Source organism: Manis javanica, chromosome 3 (genome assembly GCF_040802235.1).
Source record: "Manis javanica isolate MJ-LG chromosome 3, MJ_LKY, whole genome shotgun sequence".
NCBI lineage: Eukaryota > Metazoa > Chordata > Mammalia > Pholidota > Manidae > Manis > Manis javanica.
In genome coordinates, this window is record NC_133158.1 from 154326848 (window position 1) to 154345387 (window position 18540).

Genomic DNA, 18540 nt, shown 5'->3' on the forward strand with positions numbered 1-18540 from the left:
CGGGTTGCGTTGTTAGAGGTGCGAGCAACCCGAGGGCTGACCGGGAGTCCCCTGACGCCTGGCTCGGAGCCATGCTGACTTCAGCATTCAGCTTGACACGGGCCTTCCCAGGATTAAGCAAAAGTCAGTATGATTAAACCCTAGGTCAGCCTTTCAAAACCCTTGCCTCCTTTTGATGAGCCAAAAAATCTCGGCCCCCTATCGCCTTTCTGATAAACCTGCGTTCCCCTCGTGTTCCAATCTTTAACCAAGCGACTTCAAAATTTAAATTAACTGGATTGGAATATCCGCACTGATTAACCTGTTGCCAACTAGCCACTTTAAATAAAGAGGCAATTTAGTGCAAAGATTGCAGAGTCCTGGATTAGAATGCCAGGAGACCTCGATTATGGTCCTGCTTCTGCTTCAAAATAAGACACCTTTAAAACCCCATTACAAGCTTCACATCCTTCAACCTCTTCTTTTAAACAAAGGAGATGCTAGAGGGGGCCATCACATAAACACCTGTAGAATGTAACTTGTAACTTTCATTGCTCTGCGGAGACGGAATGGTTGGGACTGGAAGGAGAGGAAGACCCTCCCTACTGTGTACCTTTTTGTGCCTTTTGATTCTGAACCTTGTGAATATTACCTATCCAAATAAATTTAAATACAAAAAAATGTATAAATCAAATTATAATAAAATCAAGGCAAAACAGGTACTTCACTCTTCTATTTATTCTACATACATATTCTATATATTTTTACATTTTCATCAGTTATGAAGACATACAGTTCTTGCCTTTAAGAAAGTCATAAATAAAAGTCAGAATTTGGAATATTACTATGAAGGCTAGTATAATTAGTATGAACATAGTTAAAATACCTCTAAGCATTATCTTCATTAAATCATCTCAAATTTTATATTAGAGATTTCTTAACATCGAAAAGCCAAAAAATAAAAATGTCCACATTTTACAGATTAAAAAAGAACAAGAGCTTTCATTATGCCTTAAATAAAGCTACCTTGAGTATGAAACATTTTAATCTAACTTTTTTCTACTCTTCAGATCACAATATGTATAGTTCTTTCAGTTATGAACAAGGTAATGTGCTATTTGTACTGCAGTTAGGCAGACTAATAGTGGTACACTCTGCAGAAGAATATATTCTTTCCACTGTGTTGAACGAAGGCAAATTGGAAGAAAATAGATTTGAAAAATGTGCTAATTTTTTTTAAGTAGGTTAGGTTGATAGATGTCTTAATTATAGCTTTCAAGAACTTTAAGTGGCACATGATACTTATAGCCATTAATCATCTCCTTATAAAAACAAAAGAAAATGAGGTTTTAGGATTTTGTGTCTGACAAGTGTCTTTTTTTTAATCCTTCTAAAAGTACAAAGAGGTAGCATGTAAAATCGTAGAACTTCTTACCACCAAAACATTGTAAGACAGCAACAACTAAAAAGAGAAGCTACCCAAATAACTAATTGTCTGAAATGGCTCAAAAGTAGTTCTCTGTAAATAATGACAAGTCTGCAGACAGCCTCTTTAAGCAGTAAGATCAACTAGAGACATTAAAATGACTCTAGGTATTATTAGATTTAGAATCAGAAAAAAAATGATAACCTCAGAATCAGATCAAAAGTTATTTTCATTTTGAAAAGAAAAAACTAAAAGTATTACTGTGAAAGAATATAATCCATAAAAAATCCATAGGAATTCATGTAAGTATGGAATAGGAACATTTGAAAAGCACCAGACAGAACTTGCAAGAAGTTTTTCAGGGAATTTTTGGCCAAAGATTAGAGAATACTCCCATTTCTTTACCAAGTTCCAAACTAATAAATAAATTCATCTTATAAGAAAGTAAGTGAAAAGTTGAGAACACGAAAGGACAGGTTATCAACCAGAAGGGTTTTTTCAACAGTTTACTTTTAAGGAAATGAGAAAAGTCAGGTCAAAAAAAAAAAGTCTGTTTAAGGTTAAATGTCTTAAAAAATGACCTGGTCATTGTTTCCCTTGAGATGAGTTGCTTCCCTCTCTTTTACCTAAAATGACTGACATACAATTTCAACTTTTCCTTTCTTATTTGGAGCATTCAGAGGCAGTCTTCCTCTACTTGCTAACAAAGTTATTACCAAAGAGGCATGCAAACATTTGTATGACATAATGTAATATAAAGATGTAAGAACTCAGAAGTGTGAATTAAGACAGCCATTTTGGGAAATGATTTGGCCTCATCTGGAAAGGCTGAAAAAGACCAATTTCTATGACACTGATTCTGATCCAGGGAATATACCCTAAAGAAATATACAATAAATTCATATCTAGGTACATTGTAGTGAAGTTTAAAGAAGATCAAAGAAAAACAGAAGTTCTTAAGTAAACAAAGAAATATTAAAAAAAGAATAGCAGTTGGCTTCTCAGTAGCAACAAAAGAAAGTAGAAGTTAAAATATCTTCAAATATTAAAATAATTACAATTGTCTAAATAAAATTATATGCTAAACTAAGCTATTATTTAAAAGTGAACACAAAGACATTTTTAGAGGGAAAAGCTTTGACTCCTAAAAGATTTTTATTGAAAGAGCTTCTAAAGGATACCTTCAAGAATTGAAAGTTGACCCAAAAAGAAGGGATGAGACGCAAGACACTATGGAAACCAAAGAAATTGGGTATAATTTTTAAATCAGTAGATGTAAAAAAGAGAATAAAATAATGACTCAACAGAAAGCAGGAAAGTAGGAGTGGTAAAGAAGCAAATAAAATATCTTGTAAAAATACAACATGAGATAAATAAAATACATCAGTACCTCTGAAAGAGGTAAAAAAGTAAATTTGCCAGTTTAAAGACAGATTATCAGCTATATTCTTTTTATAAGACATAATACTAAAACTTAAAAGAACTGATACTAAAACCAAAAGGTTGACAGTAAAAAGAGGGGGAAAGATATGCAAAGCAACTAATAACCAAAATAAAGTTGGTATAGCTGCATTACTACCAAGGGGGGAAAAAGCAAACCTAAAGTCAAAAGCACTGTTATTGGGATGAACATAATTATTAAATCGTGATAGAAGGAAAAATTTGCAAAGAAGTTATAACTATCTTGAACCAACAGGCATCCTGAAACAAAGCCTCAAAATATTTAAAGCAAGAACTGAGGCACTTATAAGGAAAAGTTGGCAAATCAACAATCATGGTAGAATTTTATATATCATTTTAAGTAACTGATAAATGTAGCATACAAAACATTAGTAAGAATATAGAATATTTAGACAACATGGGACACAGAGAGAACCGTGTGGACATTCTTTTCAAGCACACATGAAATCTTTCCCAAAATGGCAGCATATTATGTTGTAACTCAAACCTCAATGAATATCAAAGAAACAGTGGCATATAAGCCATGTTATATGACTAGAATATAAAAGTTTTCAACTATAGACAGAGTAGGTATTTTTAAAAATTATAAGAGAACCCTACGAACAACTTTAGATAATATAAAAATGCCAAATGAACAATTTCCTAGAAAAAAGTTTTAATTTACCCAAACATTTGAGAATATGTAAGAAAGCTAAGCAGGGCTAAGAAAACTGAATACTCAAAAACCTTCCCCCCAACAAAAAATCACCTCCAGAAGGTTTAAAGATGATTTTACCATACCTCCAAAGAATAGAAAATAAAAATTTTATAAACCATTTCATAGACCCAAAAGGGAAAGCTATTCAACTAATTCCATGAGGGTGGTATATATAACCTTGATACCAAAACTGAACAAAGAAAGTACAGTAAGAAAAATCATATGCCTTCTCATTTCAATGAATATGCAAAAATCCTAAATTAAAAAAATTGATAAACTAAAACTAGCAAACCTTTAAAAAAACTATAATCAAATAGTGCTTATTCTTAAATGTAAGATGATAATATAAAGTTTATAATATGATTCACCATATTAACTGATTACAAGTGAAAAGGTACAAGATTATCTTAATGTATGCAGAAGAAGTATTTGAGAATTAAAGGAGGGGCTTATATATCGTATAAGATTGTCAAAGAAACCCCTCTGAAAAACTGACCTAAGTTGATATTTAAAGACTGAGGGTTCCTAAGTTGGGAGCTGTATTACACATTAGGAAACAATCCTGGTAAAGTTAAGTCCAGAAAGGCAATTTATTTTAAGGATATGGGAATACTCACAGGATTAAAAAGATGCTTGAAATACAGTCTTGTAAAGATTAATAACCAGTAGCTCTAATTGTCCCATGAAATCAACATCCTCATCCTGACCGTACCATTCCAGCCATTTTCATCACTTTGCTCACAGTTCAAATTCCAGGGAAAGAGCCTTCCACTAGCTTACCTTGTGAATGCATGTTTATCCCTTGATCAGGGTGCCTTAATTAGCTGTCCCATCAGATCACATACCAAAGGAGAGAAGTAAGGAAATTAGGATGATATCAAAAGAATATAGAATAAGTACTGAATAAGAGCATTGAAAGAATTGAAACAGCATATTCAAAGGCCCTGAGGCTGGAACAAGCCTGGCATATTTGAGGATAAGGAAGCCAATGGGGCTAGAAAGTAATGAGAGAGGGTAAGAGTGATAGGAGATAAAGTTGTAATTGGGCATTACTATTCAATGTGTGACCCTTGACTGGCCAAATCCACCTTAGCTGGGAGCTTGTCAGAAATTCATATTCTCAGGCCCAAGCTGAGAATCAGATTTTCTGGGAGCCAGGCCTAGGAATCTGGGTTTTAATTAGTTCTCCAAGTAATTCTTCAACAAACTTCAATGCTTAAGTTTGGGAATCACTTATATAAAGTTTTGTGGTCCAAACAAAGAGCCTCCAGTTCTATCCTAAGGGCGACTAGGAATTTCAAGCAGAAGAGTGACATGATCTGATTTGTTTTTAAGAGAACCACCCTTGTATCAATATAAGAAATAAATTGAAGGAAGACATGAGTGAAACAAAAAAACCAATCAGGAGATTGCTACAATAATCCAAGAAGATAATGATGGCAAATAAGGATGGAAAGAAATGGCCAGAATAAAGCTATATTTTGGAGTCCAAATTATGAGGATTTGCTGATGGATATGGAACATGAAGGAAAAGAGAAGAATTAACAATGACTCCCAGGTATCTGGTTTGTGCATTTGGGTGAGTGGTGGTACTATTTATGAGACCAAGAAAAATTTGGAGTGGACAAAGTTCAAGTTCACTTTTATACATGTTAAGATTGAGATGTCGAAATGGAGATGTACAGGAGGCAGCTGGATATAAAAAGGAGTGTTACAACAGGAAATATGAACTTAGGGATCTTCACTGAAAAAACAGCATTAAACAAACAGGAATGTATGAGATCACTTACAAGCAGCCTCCTTTGCCGCATCTTAAAACCACTAAAATGTATTTAGAGCTAGCTTTTAGCATGTATTGAGCAGGTGGCCACCTACATGTTATGTTTTGAGGAATCCTTGGCTCCTAGCTCCGTAGTTTTTTCCACATAGAACCTTTACTGTGGTTATCTTAAATTCCCGCATTATTTTCTTTGGATTCAAAAAGGGCAGATATTACAGATTTAATCATCAGCCATCAACACCTCGTATTTGTTAAGTTCTCCTCTCCCCCACCACTCTCTTGCAGATTGCAAGACCAAATTTTTCAAAGGAAAGTCTGCAGAATGGGAAACACTGAACAGAAAAGATGAGAACACAGAAGATCTGAGAAGGTACTGGCCTAATAAAATTTGATTCGATAATATTTAAGACAAATTTTGATAAAATGGAGTTTTCTACACAATTTAGACACAGTATAGGGTACAACAGCCTGTTCAAGCAAAAGGAAAGAGGTAAGCATGATGTGCTTGATTTTACTAAATAGGGCAGTGGTTGGGGTTAGAGTTTAATTCAACATTCTGAATTGATGTAAAACATTCCAACTAACACAATGATACTTAAACAGTACTGTAATTAGCCTGCTGTTTGTTCTGTTTCAGTTAAGTTGACAATAAACTGTGTTTTACAACTGCTATTTCCCCAATACTGCTTGTTTTTCTTAATTGCAGATTTCTTTTCTGTTAGTGCTTGTTATTTCCTGTAGCAAGCACGAATTTATTCCAGCTATCAATTGCACAATTTCACTTCCTTAAAAGAGGCTTTGCATCTGGTGACAAGCTCTGTAGTCTGGAACTTCTCCCAGCTTCTGTCCTGATTATATAGTTAAGTCTTATCAATCTTGGCAATTTAATGAAATGCATCTGCCCCTAGTTTGTTAATTTCCAAAAATAAAGACATGGGAGAACTGCTTAATTACATTTGCCATGTGTTCAGATGATCAGATTTTAAGGACTAGGTATGTTAGATTGTAACAATAACCAAATAGTGGGAAAAAAACAGACATTGTATGAAAATTTGTAGAATTGATTCCTATTTTTAACCTTTTTGATTTTTACTTACAGTATTCTCGGTCTTATCCCTCTTCTACTTTATAATGATTTCACTCTTTATTTTTTGGTCTCTTCATGTTCAGTGCTAAGTAAATTTTAATTAGGCAGCTTATTCTCAAACCTTTCCAATCTTTCCTTCCACCATTGTTATGTCCAGTAGCCCTCTACCCGCAAGAGACCAGGGCTCTCAGAATATTCCCAGACTTTTTATTGTTCCCACTGTTCCCCTTATTAATAACAGCAGCAGAAACACTGTTTGGACCTTTTTTTTTTTTTGAGAGGGCATCTCTCATATTTATTGATCAAATGGTTGTTAACAACAATAAAATTCAGTATAGGGGGGTCAATGCTCAATGTACAATCATTAATCCATCTCAAGCCTAACTCTCGTCAGTCTCCAATCTTCTGAAGCATAACGAACAAGTTCTTACATGGTGAACGAATTCTTACATAGTGAATAAATTCTTACATGGTGAACAGTACAAGGGCATTCATCACAGAAACTTTCAGTTTTGATCACGCATTATGAACTATAAACAATCAGGTCAAATATGAATATTCATTTGATTTTTATACTTCATTTATATGTTCATCTCACATTTCTCCCTTTATTATTATTATTATTTTTATTTTTAATAAAATGCTGAAGTGGTACGTAGATGCAAGATAAAGGTAGAAAACATAGTTTGGTGTTGTAGGAGAGCAATTGTAGATGATCAGGTGTGTGCCTGTAGACTATGTGTTAATCCAAGCTAGACAAGGGCAATAAACCATCCACGGATGCAGAAGATTTCTCTCAAAGCAGGGGGGATGAGGTTCTGAGCCTCACCTCTGTTGATCCCCAATTTCTCACCTGATGGCCCCCCTGCGACTGTGTCTGTCTTAGGTTGTTCCTCCCTTGAGGAATCTTACCCGTCACTGGCTAACCAGTCATCTTCCGGGGCCATACAGGGAAATGTAAAGTTGGTAAGTGAGAGAGAAGCCATATTGTTTGAAAAGGTTAGCTTTTTACTTCTTTGCAGATTTATGCCCTGTGGCTTCTATGCCCAGCACTTGTCTCGAGGTATCTTTACCACCTGGAGGAATTATGATACTCGGTAACTTCGATATGAGGCACGAATTCTATTTAAGGGTTGTAATTAGGAAGGAAGAAGAAAAGCTATAGAGGTAGCATATGGAAGAAAACATGGGAGGATTGATTATTTCTTTGACATATCTTCTTGTAGAGTACCTTAAGTATGTATAGGTTTTAAACTACTAATTTGCACACACATATTAACATAATAGGAATACGGTGACATAAACAAAGCAAATCTATAATTACCATCCATCTCCAGTGAAGCCAAGAAAACCATTTAGGCACCCTAGGCATTTGTGAAAATTGGTCTATGATATGATGGATATTGTCCAACTGTACTTGAACAGTCTGAGAAAAATCAGACAAATTAAAGCAGCCCATTTCTGGGTTCTGTTCACCTCCCATATATCCTTTTAACCATGGATAGTCTATAGTCATAAGATTTTGGAGTGCTACACCTTGCACCCCTCCCAACTCCTGGTTGAGTTCCAACAGTACAGATCCGGTCAAATTCGTTGTCTCACTGTATAAACATGCCAGCCTAGACATCTCCCTCCTCATTCCAATGGCAAGTCCAGAAAACGGTGGGGTGAACGCAGCCACGACCGCAGCATCGCCTGGATCCCTGTGGAGGCTTTTTGATGATCATCCCCCAGCACGAGTCCTCCAGAGAGTGCTGATGCCGGAAGCTCCTCCTCATATCGTATCTTAGTTCATTTTCTGGGAATCCAAGCTAGGCCTTGATCTTCTGCATAGAAACAAACAGACCCTTTGCCCACACTTTGACATGCCCTCTATACCACTGTGCAGAACTCATTGGAGGTCAGCACACAGGGACTGCTTTTTTTTTTTTTATTAAGAGAAAGGAATATTATCAGAAAAGAGTACCTCCATAGCTGATCATCTGACACCCTTTAAATGATCAACATTAAGGATATTTAATGTTGAGTTCCATTGTGATGATGGATGCGTTGATCTTTGATTTACCAATAGTTTTATCCTATCAAGGAGTAATCCCCCTTTTCTTTCTTTCTTTCTTTCTTTTTTTTTTTAATCTTTAATCTACACTTACATGAAGAATACTATATTTACTATGCTCTCCCCTATATCAGGTCCCCCCTAACAACCACATTAAGGTTACTGTCCATCAGCTTAGCAAAATGTTGTAGAATCCCTACTTGTCCTCTCTGTGTTGTGCAGCCCACCCTCCCCTTTCTCCCTCCCCCCCATGCATGCTAATCTTAATACCCCCCTTCTTCTTCCCCCCCCTTATCCCTCCCTGCCCACCCATCCTCCCCAGTTCCTTTCCCTTTGGTACCTGTTAGTCCATTTTTGGGTTCTGTAATTCTGCTGCTGTTTTGTTCCTTCGGTTTTTCTTTTGTTCTTATACTCCTCAGATGAGTGAAATCATTTGGTATTTCTCTTTCTCCACTTGGCTTATTTCACTGAGCATAATATTCTCCAGCTCCATCCATGTTGCTGCAAATGGTTGGATTTTTCCACTCCTTATGGCTGAGTAGTATTTCATTGTGTATATGTACCACATCTTCTTTATCCATTCATCTACTGATGGACATTTAGGTTGCTTCCAATTCTTGGCTATTGTAAATAGTGCTGCGATAAATATAGGGGTGCATCTGTCTTTCTCAAACTTGATTGCTGTGTTCTTAGGGTAAATTCCTAGGAGTGGAATTCCTGGGTCAAATGGTAGGTCTGTTTTGAGCATTTTGATGAACCTCCAAACTGCTTTCCACAATGGTTGAACTAATTTACATTCCCACCAGCAGTGTAGGAGGGTTCCCCTTTCTCCACAGCCTCGCCAACATTTGTTGTTGTTTGTCTCTTGGATGGCAGCTATCCTTACTGGTGTGAGGTGATACCTCATTGTAGTTTTAATTTGCATTTCTCTGATAATTAGCGATGTGGAGCATCTTTTCATGTGTCTCTTGGCCATCTGTATTTCTTTATTAGAGAATTGTCTGTTCAGTTCCTCTGCCCATTTTTTAATTGGGTTATTTGTTTTTTGTTTGTTGAGGCGTGTGAACTCTTTATATATTCTGGACGTCAAGCCTTTATAGGATCTGTCATTTTCAAATATATTCTCCCATACTGTAGGGTTCCTTTTTGTTCTATTGATGATGTCTTTCGCTGTACAGAAGCTTTTCAGCTTAATGTAGTCCCGCTTGCTCATTTTTGCTGTTGTTTTCCTTGCCCGGGGAGATATGTTCAAGAAGAGGTCACTCATGTTTATGTCTAAGAGGTTTTTGCCTGTGTTTTTTTCCAAGAGTTTAATGGTTTCATGACTTACATTCAGGTCTTTGATCCATTTTGAGTTTACCTTTGTATATGGGGTTAGACAATGGTCCAGTTTCGTTCTCCTACATGTAGCTGTCCAGTTTTGCCAACACCATCTGTTGAAGAGACTGTCATTTTGCCATTGTATGTCCTTGGCTCCTTTATCAAATATTAATTGACCATATTTGTTTGGGTTAATGTCTGGAGTCTCTAATCTGTTCCACTGGTCTGTGGCTCTGTTCTTGTGCCAGTACCAAATTGTCTTGATTACTATGTCTTTGTAGTAGAGCTTGAAGTTGGGGAGTGAGATCCCCCCTACTTTATTCTTCTTTTTCAGGATTGCTTTGGCTATTCGGGGTCTTTGGTATTTCCATATGAATTTTTGAATTATTTGTTCCAATTCATTGAAGAATGTTGCTGGTAATTTGAGAGGGATTGCATCAAATCTGTATATTGCTTTGGGCAGGATGGCCGTTTTGACGATATTAATTCTTCCTAGCCATGAACATGGGATGAGTTTCCATTTGTTATTGTCCCCTTTAATTTCTCTTAAGAGTGACTTGTAGTTTTCAGAGTATAAGTCTTTCACTTCTTTGGTTAGGTTTATTCCTAGGTATTTTATTCTTTTTGATGCAATGGTGAATGGAATTGTTTTCCTGATTTCTCTTTCTATTGATTCATTGTTAGTGTATAGGAAAGCTACAGATTTCTGTGTGTTAATTTTGTATCCTGCAACTTTGCTGTATTCCGATATCAGTTCTAATAGTTTTGGAGTGGAGTCTTTAGGGATTTTTATGTACAGTATCATATCATCTGCAAATAGTGACAGTTTAACTTCTTCTTTACCAATCTGGATTCCTTGTATTTCTTTGTTTTGTCTGATTGCTCTGGCTAGGACCTCCAGTACTATGTTAAATAACAGTGGGGAGAGTGGGCATCCCTGTCTGGTTCCCGATCTCAGAGGAAATGCTTTCAGCTTCTCGCTGTTCAGTATAATTCTGGCTGTGGGTTTATCATATATGGCCTTTATTATGTTGAGGTACTTGCCCTCTATTCCCATTTTGCTGAGAGTTTTTATCATGAATGGATGTTGAATTTTGTCATATGCTTTTTCAGCATCTATGGAGATGATCATGTGGTTTTTGTCTTTCTTTTTGTTGATGTGGTGGATTATGTTGATGGATTTTCGAATGTTGTACCATCCTTGCATCCCTGGGATGAATCCCACTTGGTCATGGTGTATGATCCTTTTGATACACTGTTGAATTCTGTTTGCTAATATTTTATTGAGTATTTTTGCATCTACATTCATCAGGGATATTGGTCTGTAATTTTCTCTTTTGGTGGGGTCTTTGCCTGGTTTTGGTATTAGGGTGATGTTGGCTTCATAGAATGAGTTTGGGAGTATTCCCTCTTCTTCTATTTTTTGGAACACTTTTAGGAGAATGGGTATTATGTCTTCTCTGTGTGTCTGATAAAATTCCGAGGTAAATCCGTCTGGCCCCGGGGTTTTGATCTTGGGTAGTTCTTTGATTACCGTTTCAATTTCTTTGCTCGTAATTGGTTTGTTTAACTTTTGTGTTTCTTCCTTGGTCAGTCTTGGGAGGTTGTATTTTTCTAGGAAGTTGTCCATTTCTTCTAGGTTTTCCAGCTTGTTGGTATATAGGTTTTCATAGTAGTCTTTAATAATTCTTTGTATTTCTGTGGAGTCTGTCGTGATTTTTCCATTCTCATTTCTGATTATATTGATTTGTGTTGATTCTCTTTTTCTCTTAATAAGTTGGGCTAGAGGCTTATCTATTTTGTTTATTCTCTCAAAGAACCAGCTCTTGGTTTCGTTGATTTTTGCTATTGTTTTATTCTTCTCAATTTTGTTTATTTCTTCTCTGATCTTTATTATGTCCCTCCTTCTGCTGACTTTAGGCCTCATTTGTTCTTCTTTTTCCAGTTTCCATAATTGTGATGTTAGACTATTCATTTGGGATTGTTCTTCCTTCTTCAAGTGTGCCTGGATTGCTATATACTTTCCTCTTAAGACTGCTTTCGCTGCGTCCCACAGAAGTTGGGGCTTAGTGTTGTTGTTGTCATTTGTTTCTATATATTCCTTGATCTCTATTTTGATTTGTTGATTGATCCATTGATTATTTAGTAGCATGTTGTTAAGCCTCCATGTGTTTGTGAGCCTTTTTGTTTTCTTTGCAGAATTTATTTCTAGTTTTATACCTTTGTGGTCTGAAAAATTGGTTGGTAGAATTTCAATATTTTGGAATTTACTAAGGCTCTTTTTGTGAGCTAGTATGTGGTCTATTCTGGAGAATGTTCCATGTGCACTTGAGAAGAATGTATATCCTGTTGCTTTTGGATGTAGAGTTCTATAGATGTCTATTAGGTCCATCTGTTCTAGTGTGTTGTTCAGTGCCTGTGTGTCCTTACTTATTTTCTGCCCAGTGGATCTATCCTTTGGGGTGAGTGGTGTGTTGAAGTCTCCTAGAATGAATGCATTGCAGTCTATTTCCCTCTTTAATTCTGTTAGTATTTGCTTCACATATGCTGGTGCTCCTGTATTGGGTGCATATATATTTAGAATGGTTATATCCTCTTGTTGGACTGAGCCCTTTATCATTATGTAGTATCCTTCTTTATCTCTTGTTACTTTCTTTGTTTTCAAGTCTATTTTGTCTGATATTAGTACTGCAACCCCTGCTTTCTTCTCTCTGTTGTTTGCCTGAAATATGTTTTTCCATCCCTTGGCTTTTAGTCTATGCTTGTCTTTGGGCTTAAGGTGAGTCTCCTGTAAGCAGCATATAGATGGGTCTTGCTTTTTTATCCATTCTGTTACTCTGTGTCTTCTGATTGGTGCATTAAGTCCATTTACATTTAGGGTGACTATTGAGAGATATGTACTTATTGCCATTGCAGGCTTTAAATTCGTGGTTACCAAAGGTTCAAGGTTAGCTTCTTTAGTATCTTACTGCCTAACTTAGCTCGCTTATTGAGCTGTTATATACACTGTCTGGAGATTCTTTTCTTCTCTCCCTTCTTACTCCTCCTCCTCCCTTCTTCATATGTTGTGTGTTTTGTTCTGTGCTCTTTTTAGGAGTGCTGCCATCTAGAGCAGTCCCTGTAGGATGCCCTGTAGAGGTGGTTTGTGGGAAGCAAAATCCCTCAGCTTTTGCTTGTCTGGGAATTGTTTAATCCCGCCATCATATTTAAATGATAGTCGTGCTGGATACAGTATCCTTGGTTCAAGGCCCTTCTGTTTCATTGCATTAAGTATATCATGCCATTCTCTTCTGGCCTGTAGGGTTTCTGTCGAGAAGTCTGATGTTAGCCTGATGGGTTTTCCTTTATAGGTTAACTTTTTCTCTCTAGCTGCCTTTAAAACTCTTTCCTTGTCCTTGATCCTTGCCATTTCAATTACTATGTGTCTTGGTGTTGTCCTCCTTGGATCCTTTCTGTTGGGGGTTCTGTGTAAATCCATGGTCTGTTCTATTATTTCCTCCCCCAGTTTGGGGAAGTTTTCAGCAATTATTTCTTCAAAGAGACTTTCTATCTTTCTATCCCTTTTCCTCTTTCTTCTTCTTCTGGTACCCCTATAATACGAATATTATTCCTTTTGGTTTGGTCACATAGTTCTCTTTGTGTTGTTTCATTTCTGGAGATCCTTTTATCTCTCTCTATGTCAGCTTCTGTACGTTCCTGTTCTCTGGCTTCTATTCCTTCAATGGCCTCTTGCATCCTATCCATTCTGCTTATAAATCCTTCCAGGGATTGTTTCACTTCTGTGCTCTCCTTCCTGACATCTGTGATCTCCCTCCGGACTTCATCCCATTGCTCTTGCATTTTTCTCTGCATCTCATCCCATTGCTCTTGCATTTTTCTCTGCATCTCTGTCAGCATGTTCATGATTTTTATTTTGAATTCTTTTTCAGGAGGACTGGTTAGGTCTGTCTCCTTCTCAGGTGTTGTGTCTGTGATCTTTGCCTGCCTGTAGTTTTGTCTTTTCATGGTGATAGAGATAGTTTGCAGGGCTGGTACAAGTGACCTCTGGAAGAGCTTCCGTTCTTGTTGGTTTGTGGCCTTCCTCTCCTGGGAGAATAGCTACCTCTAGTGGCTTGTGCTGGGCAGTTGTGTGCAGATAGGGCTTCTGCTTCCTGCCTGGTTGCTATGGGGTTTATCTCCGCTGTAGCTGTGGGCGTGACCTGGCTGGGGCTGCTCCTCCAAAATGGTGGAGCCCTGTTGGAGGGGGAGCGGCCGGGAGGCTGTTTATCTCCATAAGGGGCCTCTGTGCTCCCTGCTGCCCAGGGGGTTAGAGTGCCCAGCGATCCCCAGATTCCCTGCCTCTGGTCTAAGTGTCCTGTCCTGCCCCTTTAAGACTTCCAAAAAGCACTCTCCAAACCAAAGCAACAACAGCAGCAATGAGAGAGGGAACAGAAAAAAAAAAAAAAAAAAAGGAAAAAACACGCGATTTTTTTTTTTTCCCTCAGGCACCAGTCCCAGGCACCTGCTCACTGGTCCTGCTGCCCTGCCTCCCTAGCACCGGGGTCCCTGTCCCTTCAAGGCTTCCAAAAAGCACCCGCCCACCGGTCCTGCAGTGAAAAACGCGCGATATTCTTTGTCTTCAGGCGCCGGTCCCAGGCACCCTCTCACCGTTCCTGCTGCTCTGCCTCCCTGGCACCAGAGTCCCTGTCCCTTTAAGGCTTCCAAAAAGCACTCGCCAAAAAGAGAAAAAAAAAAGGGGAAAAGCGCGCGATTTCCTCTGTCCTCAGGCACCGATCTCAGGCACCCGCCCACGGGTCCCGCCACCCTGCCTCCCTAGCAACGGGGTCCCTGTCCCTTTAAGGCTTCCAAAAAGCACTCGCCAAAAAAAAAAAAAAACCGCTCCGGTTTCTTTCCACCCACCGGGAGCCGGGGGAGGGGCGCTCGGGTCTCACCGGGCCAGGGCTTGTATCTTACCCCTTTCGCAAGGTGCTGGGTTCTTGCATGTGTGGATGTGGTCTGGATGTTGTCTTGTGTCCTCTCGTCTCTATTTTAGGAATAGTTTTGTTTGTTATATTTTCATAGCTCTATGTGTTTTTGGGAGGAGATTTCCACTGCTCTACTCACGCCGCCATCTTGGCTCCGCCTCAAGTTTGGAGCTTTTTTACACATTATTTTATAATCCTCATGATAACTTAGGTCTTTTTCACAAATCAGGAAACTATGGTTCAAAGAAATTAAGTAACTCATCCAAACTCATACAGTTAGTGAGATTTGGAGCAGACCTCTTGTGCTCTGGAACTGGCATTCGAATGCAAGTCCATAGATATCAGAGCCTGATTTCTGAACTGAAATGATAAACAATGAGTAGCCAGTATAACATGAAAGGAAGAGCTCCAGGAGGGACCCAAATGACTCTCTCCTATGTGATCTGGAATAAGTAATGCAACCTTTTGTTCCTAGATTTTATCACAGTCTATCTCTGCGTATCTGTCCTGCCTGAATAGTATCCCTTTTCTGAGTCTATCCTTTACTCTCTAATGCCTAAAATTTACCTGTCATAGATCTCCAAAGCTCTGCTTCCTCCTGTCTAAATTTAGAAGACTTTAAAACAAATGAATTCAAGAGTCAGCTTTGTTCATGGAGAATATAGTCAATGATTCTGTACCTTCTTACTATGTTGAGAGATAGTAACCCCACTAGAGGGGATGAGGATTTAATAATATGGGTAACTGTTGTGTTGTACATTTGACTAACAGAAGATTGTGTATCAATGATACATTAATAAAAAAAAGAGTATTAGCTTTGTTAAAGGTATGTATTTTATAGGGTAGCTTCCCAAACTACAGTACCTTAAATGAAAATGAATTTTAGGTACTGAAAAGAGATGAACACTTGGCAGTCAAGAGAAGTCCTCCTGGTATGCCTCAACTATGACATCCAGGGTTACCCAAACTTTAGTATATTCATGGTAACACCTGAGAGTTTGTTAAACATAGATTCTGAGTCAGTAGGTCTTGGTGAAGCCTGAGATTCTTATAGTCCCAGCAAGTACCCAGGTAATACTTAAACGCTGCTCATCCCCAGACAAACTTGTAAATCATTCACTCCTTCTACAGGCTGAGTCCATCTTCTTTTGTCTATGATTCTTCTCATATTTTTATTTGTTAAATATCAAATTTCAGGTTCTTGCTGCCCTCTTGGGTTGACCCAAGAGGTATCCCTTACTTTCTTGCAAGCTCTCCTGTACACTAACAAAGATGTATTATATGTAACCCAAAATATCTAGTGTTTTAGGATCATCCAAACCTGCATAATTGCTTTTCCAGTTAAACAAATTTTTTAATTACCTAAAAAATTTTAAAAAACTAAGACTTTACCTTAAGAGGATCAGAAATAATATGAGGACAGGAAGAATATTGAGAATTAAGAATTCCACTTCCTTTTTTCAAACTTGTTTTTATTCTCAAAAATCTGGCCTGGGGCAACATAAAGGCCAACCTGGCACTACAGACAAATGCTTTCTATTAAAGTCTTTTCCAATTAGCAAGCGCTACATAGAAGTGAGAGTCAACATCCTACATCATCCCACCTAACTCACATTCAAAATAAATACTACTAGGTCCTACACTTTGGGGAGGTTGAAAAACAAGAAGCAAGATTTGTGGTCAAAATAAGCTTGCATCTTTTTATTTCCTAAAAAATTATTTTTTAGTAAGTGTAAGTTTTAAAAAACCATGAATTTAGAACTAAAGGTAGCTCACTTTTATTAATCTACAAGTGAAAAATGCTTATCAGTATCAGACATATCTCAATAGATTTTTTGTTTATATCCTTTATCATTTTCAATAAAAAAGGAATGCAGGATTGAAATCATTGTTTTGTAAGTCTATCTGAGTGGAAGTTTAAAGAATGACTTACTTCTGACTTTCTTTGTATTAAACTGGGAGGCGGTGGGTCAAAATCTCCTTTTACAATTACTTTTCAAAAAGTCTCCATGTAGCTTCTAGTTCCTCGCTATTTAGAGAAAAGTCCAGGGAGTTGTTAAAACTGAAGATCTTAGGCCCCACTTTAAAATTACTAAGTCAGAATCCACATATTAAGAGGATCATCAGATGATTCCAATGCATATTTACTCTTTCTTAGATGGGAAGAACAGAACTCAATGACAAAGTTTAAAAGTTACAATAATAAAAACGTAGCTGTATATTAAAAAGAGATGCTATCAATTCTTTCCCAACACATCAGCATTAAGTATTTTCATACTAAAATAGATACTCCTAAGGTAAATAATACTGTAGAGGAGCACCAATCATTTAGCATTCCTTTATAATATGATTTACTGTGTGACGTAAAGTTCTATTTCTTATTATTTTATATATTTCATAAAACATGTATGACATGGATCCATATATAATAAATCAGAAAATACTTTTAAACTCAATTAAACGTGTGTAATTATTTCAGAGTTTTTAACAGGAACCTGAAGTAATGGGTTTAACTATAATAGGAAGAAAGCCATGACTGTAAGTGCAGAAATAAGAATTAAGTAATTGATTTCCATTTTTGAAACATTTGAGATCAGACGACTAAAATAATAGTCATCGATTGTGACATAGGTGTTTCTTTTTCACTCTGGTCCAGATCATATAACATTATTATTGTCTTTCTCTTTCTGTCTTGGTATGTGTCATCTTCCTATTTAGTTGTTTTCCCTACATTGAACCTAATTCCTACCATTATTCCCAATAAGCAATTCCTTCTCTGTTTCTTTATATTTATTTAGTCTTTATCTTTTCCATGCTTATCCCTACTATCTGGCCATTTCTTTAAACAAAGCTTATTTATTTATTGCATATTAATTGTTGTCTTTGTTCCTTCCCCATTCCTTACCTACCCTGGACCTTTCCTTCACCCTAAGCACATGCACACATGCACAGTTTTGCCTCTCTCATCACACTTCATACTAAAATACATTTCCTGGCCCAGGTGTTTTGGACAACTATCACCTCCCCTTCTCATGGAAAATCCCTCAAGATTACACTCACGACTAAATCTTCCAAAGACCTAGCATAGTACATTGCATGTAAGAGGCACCAAGTGAACACACTAAATTAATTAAAAACTAGAAAAAGAAAAACAACTCAAAAAGGGCCTCTAGATGCTAATGCAAGCTATTCCTAGGTAGCAACTAGGAAAATTTTTAGTCTAATCTTTATCATTTCAAATTGTCCATAGATTGTTAAGAGGGATTTCCAGTCTACCTATCAATCCATTATTACAAGCCAACTTTTAATGATATCAATCTACAGTAATCTAGCTTGTTTATTCAGCCATTGTAAGGCACTGGCCACTGGGGATACAAAAGTGATTAAGAATGTATGAAGCAGTGAAAGAATAGAGAAAGAGGTCAACTTTCCTGGGGAGATCAGGAAGACTGAGTGGGCTTTTTAAAATTTTATTTTAATGTATTTAATTTCTTTTTTTTTTTGACTAGTTAATGCATTCCCATGATTCAAAATTTGAAAAGAATAACAAAATAATACAAACACTGACAACAATAAAGCCTGGTGAGGATGTGGAGCAATAGGAACTCTCATTCCTTGCTGGTAGAAATGCAAAATTTATAGTTACTCTAGAAGACAGTTCAACAGTTTCTTACAAAACTAAACATACTTTTACCATACTACACAGCAATTGTACTCCTGGGTATTTGCCCAAATGAGCTGAAAACTCACGTCCACACAAGAACCTGCAC